The 7,151-nt window shown below is 42.0% G+C and overlaps 1 protein-coding gene across 5 annotated transcripts in view; it reads right to left on the reverse strand.

The window, feature by feature from the left end:
- The window catches only part of Myo6 (myosin VI), a 142,120-nt gene that overhangs the window by 92,892 nt on the left and 42,077 nt on the right, over positions 1-7,151 (reverse strand). The gene's annotated exons all lie outside the window — the stretch shown is intronic.

Below are 7,151 nucleotides of genomic sequence, written 5' to 3' on the forward strand. Positions count from 1 at the left end.
AAGCAGTAACAGAGGCAGGAACCATGGAGAATGCTGCTTGTTGGCTGGCTAGTTCTCAGTCAGCTTTTTTTTCTTTATTATTATTATTTATTATAATTTATAATACATATATTATATGTATCCCAGTTGTATCACGCTCCCTCATCTCGTCCCAGTCCCACTCCCCACTTTCTCTTTCCCACCCCATGTCCTTCCCCTAGTCCTCTGATAGGGGAGGTCCTCCTCTACTCTCTGGCCCTAGCCTATCAGGTCTTATCAGGACTGTCTGGACCCACACAGAAAGAGGATCCAGTCGGTCAGCATTCTTATACAACCTAGAACCGCCTAGTATGCCCAGGCGTGATACTGCCCACAGTGGTCTGAGCGCCTCCTATATCAGTTAGCAATTAAGACAATGTCTCACAGACTTGCCTATGCGCCAGACTGAATGAGACAATTCTTCAGTTGAGGCTCCTTCTTCTCAAGTGACTCTAGATTTGTCAAGATGACAGCTGACAGTGACCCAAATCCATTTCCTAATCATTGCACTACATGGCTTTGCTTCAGGGAATTTCTTGTTTGTGTCAGTGGTTAATGTCACTAGCTTGAAAAAGATTTGTTTATGTCATACAACACTGTTCCCTAGTTTAATGTCATAACAATAAAAAATATATTCAACAAGTACTAAGTCAGGAAACAATGATCTGCCTGTGAAAGCCCAGGAAGGCTCCTCATGTCAAGTTCCAATCCTCGGAGTTTCTCCTCACTCCCGCCTACACTAGCTCTGGAAGGTTAATGCTAGCTAAAGTCTGTCTCTTATTGATTTACTGCACACTAAAGTTAACAGGAACACAGACGCCTCTCCTCCTGAGCAGAACTTGGTCCCAAGTTATGGAAGAAGGTAACACCTGGAAGTATGATGCCAGAAACTCTAACACAACAAGACTCAAGCCTCTGTTGCCAACACAGAAGCTGAGCGTGTGTATCTTGTTTAGACGGGTGGACAGCAACACTCACTGACGTAAGTAAGCAAGGGGGGATGTGTGCGGCTCACACTCCAGAGCCCTCCATTAGGACCAATGGACAAGCAAGGCAGCCCACCTGTCAGGAACACCAACACCTTCCCCTGAAAATCGCTATAAAGCATTCTCTTTGGGGGCAAAGGGCAAGATGGCCAGTGGAAGACAAGAGCCTGCTTTCTTCCAGCAGTGAACTTGTCAACACGGCTTTCTTTCAGTCACTCTACTTTGGATTCATTGACTCCTTTGGGTGGCAGTGGTTACACTTGGTTTTTTCCTCTATTCTTACATCACAGTCAACACAAAAGACTCCTGTGCCCTAAAAAGGTGCAGAGGCTTCACACTACTAGCCAGAAAGGCTATCAGTTCTGTAACAGTGGACTCCTACTAGAAACCCAAGAGCTCCATTCACTTCTGGACCTGCCTGCCTAGAGTTACATCACACAGCATGGACATTTTAGATGCCATTTGCCCTAGATTGTTTAGATGGTGCTTCCAACATTCCGGCTGTCAACCAGAGTTCCCAAAACACCCTCAAGCACAATTATTTGCTCAAGCAAGCTCACATAACCCAGTGGAGCACTGATTTACACACAAAGGCTTATAAAATATATTAAAGGGAGCTGAGGAGATAGCTCGGAGGGTAAAGTGCCTTCTGCTCAAGGATGACCTGAGTTTGGATTCCCAGTACCCATAGAAAAGCTTGCTGTGGCAGTTCACAAGTGGAACCCCAGCTCTGGGGTAGGAGGTTGAGAGAAGTAGGCAGATCCCTGGAGCTCACTGGTTGGTCAGCCTTGCCAAACTGGACAGTCCCAGAGCAATGACATAGTTTGTCACTAACCAATCAATCAATTAAAAGTAGAAGTGAACATGATAGAAGAAGACACCTGGTGTTGACCTCTGACCACCACGTGAACACAAACGGACATGCACACCTATACCACAGTCAGACAGGCAGAGAGTAGGAATCCAGATAAAATGATGCATCAGGTGGGCTTTTATGGAGACTCAAAGTCAGCATGACTGCAGCAAGACAGTCAGTCAAAACATAAATAGCCTAATGTGACCCAAAGCTAACAGACTAGCTGGAGAAACTCAGCAGGGCCAGCCCTCTGCCGCATTCACCCTGGCCTCTGGTGCAGCATTCCCCCTTGCAGGATACAGGGCAGGACATCCTGGAGCGAGGAGGATCTTACCACTGTATAGCAGAGTAAGCCAGAGAAACTCTCCTTAGTCAGATCTAAGGCAAAAAGACTATGGAAGATCAGAGTCTCTATTACCTGCCTTGAAGAAGAGAAATTCTAGCTCCCACAGCCTACATAAAATCCACAACACACACAGCGTATAAGTGCATGTATCATGAATGTGCATTATATATGTCCTGTGTCATAGAATCACAAATACGCTCAGATACTGTACAAAATGAGAAACTTAAACTATTTTCAAATTTCTATTTAGAAAAAATAGTTCTATTTAGAAGCCATTTTAATTATTTGTAACTATTATGTAACATGTGTTGAAACAATATCTATAAAGCCAGGTTTAAAAATGCAAATCTTCTGGTTTTAAAATAATATATTATTAATGTTATTACATACTTCAATATTAAATATATGTGTGTCCCTATAGTCAAACTTCTCTTCTACTAGTAAAACCAAATCATTCTTTTAGAGGTCATGCTGAGACCCCATCTTCCATTCACTCCACTTATCTTACCCATCCAGTCACAAAGGGAAACCCCAATCAATACCAGTCAATCTCATACAGTCTCATACTCTTTCTTCTCTTTCTCCCTTTTTTTTCCTCCTTTCCTCTCGCCCAACATCATATGGTCAATTTTTCCATATTACTATTGACCTATTCTATAGCTTTCTATAGCACTGTCCTTTTTTCTCATAGCTCAACTTCTCTTAAACCCATTCCTGTCTGACGTACATTTTCAACCCCTCAAGATAACCAATGACTATCGCTAAATCACCATGGTCAAGTGTCAATCTTCAAGTTCATGAATATGAAGCTTTATCTAACACGTTGAATACTCTGCTCCCAAAAGCAGGTTATTTGATTCTTTGGGTTTTAGTCCTACTCTACTTCAACTCTTTTTTTTGTCTTTTTTGGTCAAAAACCTTCCTTCATTCCTTACCTGTGCCTCTGTTTTTGGTCTTCCTGACCTGTTCAAACCAGAAATCATTAGGATTGAATTGTGACTTTTCCTCCATCCACTCTCATTTTCTTGCTTTAAACATCTCATTTGTCCTAAAATCTTGACTCTTCTGACCATTAATGGCAATCTAATAATGCAGTTGGAAAGACCGATCAGCAGTTAAGAGCACTTGCTACTCTCACAGAAGACACAGGTTCCATTCCCAACACCCAAACTCCAGCTCCAGGGAATCCAGTGACCCCTTCTGACCTCTAAGTGCTAATACTTACATTTATAACACATACATAAACTCTTGTACACACATACATACATAAAATAAAAATCATTTTTAACATGTTACTAATGCCCAAGTTTCTAACCAGGACAGAGTCCTCTACTATGAACTAGAGTATACAGACTGCTGTACATCACTATTAGACAACAGCCATCTCTAATCTATGCTACCTTACATCCTGACTTCCTATAGCAACCATCTCTAACCCACCCTACCCTACATCCTGACTCCATTTTCCTTTGAGCCTGTCCTCCTCACACTCCTCCTCTTCCCATAAAATGACAGTTTCACCCTCACAACTGCACATGTCAAAAATGCTGCCATTATCTTTGACCTCCACCTGCACAATCTATGTCCAGTCACTGAGCAAACACTGTTGCCTCTGTTTTCCAATCTGATCTGACTTCATCTCACTCTAACCACTTCCTTCCAGGCCCTAGTGTATATAAACTCACCAAGATTATAAGAATGTTCTCTGTAATGGAAATTTTAGTGTCTTTAAAAACTCAGTTATGTTATGTAAACATGTTTTTATTTTAATCCCAGGTGTAGTCTGCTTTAGATTGTCAAGGTGGCAGTCTATGTGCCTTATGTGAGCTCTGAGAGGGGCATGATCTTTGTCATCTGCAGATAGTTTAATTCTGAGAACTATGGAGAATGAATAAATGCCAGCGCCTGGAGAGAGACAGGGTAGGAGGGAATGGGACCAGACATGACTCCGAGAAAGAAGGCTGCTGCTCCCTACTGCTGTTGATACAGTTTGATGACAAGAAGTTGGAGATATTCTAAAGTGAAGATTGGACTTACCCCAAGGAACTCAAAGACCCTAACCAGCAGAAAGTAGCTGAAGAGAACTACATCCCCTCCCCCTACCTGGTGTTGGAGTGTTGGAAGGTATTGAGGTGGAGAAGGGAGAAAGAGATATAAGAAACCCCAATAAAATAATATAGATTTTAAAATAGGCCTACAGTTCTCACTGGTTTCTCTGCTTCTTCCCTTTCCTATTCACAGACAGCTCTAAGGACATCAATCAATTTGACTCCATCATCACCTGAGTCATGTCACATTTGGGTTTTACACCATCCATAATGCTACTCACATAAAAGCCTCGTTCTGCTGTGCTCCACAGACCTCTCCCACATGACCCCACTTGCACATGCTCCCAACCCCTCTGATGTTCACTGCTTTTTACTCTCCTGGGGCTTCACCCATGATGGCGCCTTGCTGTTCCCTGAGCATACGGCAGTGCATCCACTACAGAGCTCTGCTGTGAAAAGCTGTCCTAGGCCACAGGTCCCAGAGTTTGCTCCCTTATCTTCTTCAGATCTTTGTAAAGGACCATAGCAGTCCAGCAGAGACCCACAGATGCAGGCTGATGCCAGTGAGCATCCTCAGAACAATGAAGACTTGCATTTGCAATGGCGGTATCTGCTGTCAAGCCTGACAACCCAAGTTCAATCCCTGAGACCCACACGGCAGAAGAAAAAGCTGTCCTCTGACCTCCACACCTGCGCCATGGCACATGTGCACCTCCCTGTCCCCCTCACACAAATAATAAATAAATGTAATTAAATATTTACAAAAGAAAGAACCCTCAATGATAAGATCAAGGCAGTTACTCAAGGGAGAAAGGAAAATCCTGCCCTGTTTTCAGCAGGCTAGTTGAAGCCTCTAGGAGAAGCTGACCTAGGCTGGCTGCCCTCTGTTGTGTATCTCCAACAGGAGGAGAAACAAAATAAACTTAATCTCCTGGCCATTTTGTTTTCTCTGGGCCTTTCTTACATCTCAAAGATACACAGATGTGAACTTTCTACTTTGTTTCTACTGAGGACACTCAATTTCATTCCATAGTGTGTGTTCACAATAATTGCTTTCGTGTATCTCTTATTGTGTGATTTTGTCTGTCTCTAAAACAGCATGGGACAAAACTCAGAATTTCTAAAAATAATGGGGCAGCAAAATCTGTGGCTACTTACTTCACTTTTAGATTACTGTAAACTAAGTTACTATTCTTGGCACGCTTAACTTAAAATGTCTTGTGCATATGAAAGTAAACATTTGTAGGGTGAATTTTAACTCACACTGATGTCTTTATGTGTAGAAGCTATTGCCCCTGATCTCAGCTCTACCCAACACACATGCACACAACACCACTCCTGCCTCTTCAAACACGTTTCCAAGGTCTTAGCCATATCTAACTAAGATGCAGGCACTGAAGATAGAACTGTAAAAACATAGGACAATAGAATCAGGAAGTGGTCATTTTAGAGCCATGTTTTTGCTTCCTGATCAGCACACATAACTATTATGTTATAATGTAAATATATTATATGAGCAGGTGCTCCTAATACATTTCACTCTGTCATGAATACAATTTAGATTCAGGTTTCTTTCACGATACATTTAAGACAATACCTTACCTGCATCTTTTCTGTGGGATGGCTAATTTTAACTGTCACCCTGACACAGTGCAGAGTCACCTGGGAAACAGTCGTAATGAGGAATTTCTTAGCCCACTGTAGCCTGAGTACATGTCTGAGACTGTCTTGGCTGTTGACTGAAGGGGAAAGACCCCCCAAGAATAAGGGTGGTACCACAAGCTGTGCTCTCTGGACTGGAGAAGCGTGAACAGCTGAGAGGCAAGGGACCATGTGCTCACCCTCTCTGCTTTTGGCTGTGAAATAATAGACTAGACCTAAAGATACCTGATAAAACAGGATCAGATGAATGGGGAGGAGGTCCCCCCTATTAGTGGACTTGGCAAGGGGCACGGTGGAGCAGAGGGAGGGAGGGAGGGACTGGGAGGGAATGAGGGATCGGGACATGGCTGGGATACAGAGTTAATAAAATGTAACTGATAAGAAAAAAATAAAATTCAAAAAAAAAAAAAAGAAATAATAGACTAGAATCTGGAATTGGGAGCCAAATCAATCCTTTCTTCCCAAAGTTGCTTTTGGTCAAGGTGTCTCATCACAGCAACAAAAATGAAACTAGGGTGTGATTATGAACCTGTTGGTGTGATTTATGAATGTGTTTGTGCAGGAAAGGAGACAAACAGAAGATGATTGCAGGGCAGCAGGCTCTCATCCTGCCTTTGCTCGAAGAACACGTAGAAACACCATGACGGTTACTGATATGTTTTGTCTGTGTTTCAGATAGAGTTCCATTACAGGAGTTGTGGATACAGAATTTATTGATTTTTGGAAAGGTTAAAAGAGATAAATAACACTTTTTTTTAGGTAGCAAATTTAGATGATAGATTGTTTTCATCCAAGGCTAAGGGATTGTTCCAAATGGAAATAGGAAAAAGTGAGTACAAAATTGGAAGAATTAAGCACACCACAAGGTTTGTAAAAGACAAAGCTTTTAAAAAGATGGTCCACTGTGTGGACAGTAGGATGAGTGTGTACCTGTATGTGTGTAAATGTGTATGGTTAAGTGTACTATAATTGAAAGTTATTTTTTAATCTTATGGCTAGATACTGCTAGATACTTATTTAACCAGACACCATGCTCCAAACATTAAGAGACTCTATAAAAGAAAGCAGGGGAATCCCAGAGTCTCCAAGTTAACTGTTAATTTTACCTTTTAGAGTCTTCAGCAGTAGAGATAAAATATAGAGCAAAAGGCCAAGGGAGAAAGTGATTATAATTATATATATAAAGGTTGTGTGTGTGTGTGTGTGTGTGTGTGTGTGTGTGTGTGTGTGTGTGT

This window comes from Psammomys obesus, unplaced genomic scaffold (genome assembly GCF_907164565.1).
Source record: "Psammomys obesus unplaced genomic scaffold, mPsaObe1.curated_primary_1811, whole genome shotgun sequence".
In the NCBI taxonomy this organism is placed as follows: Eukaryota; Metazoa; Chordata; class Mammalia; order Rodentia; family Muridae; genus Psammomys; species Psammomys obesus.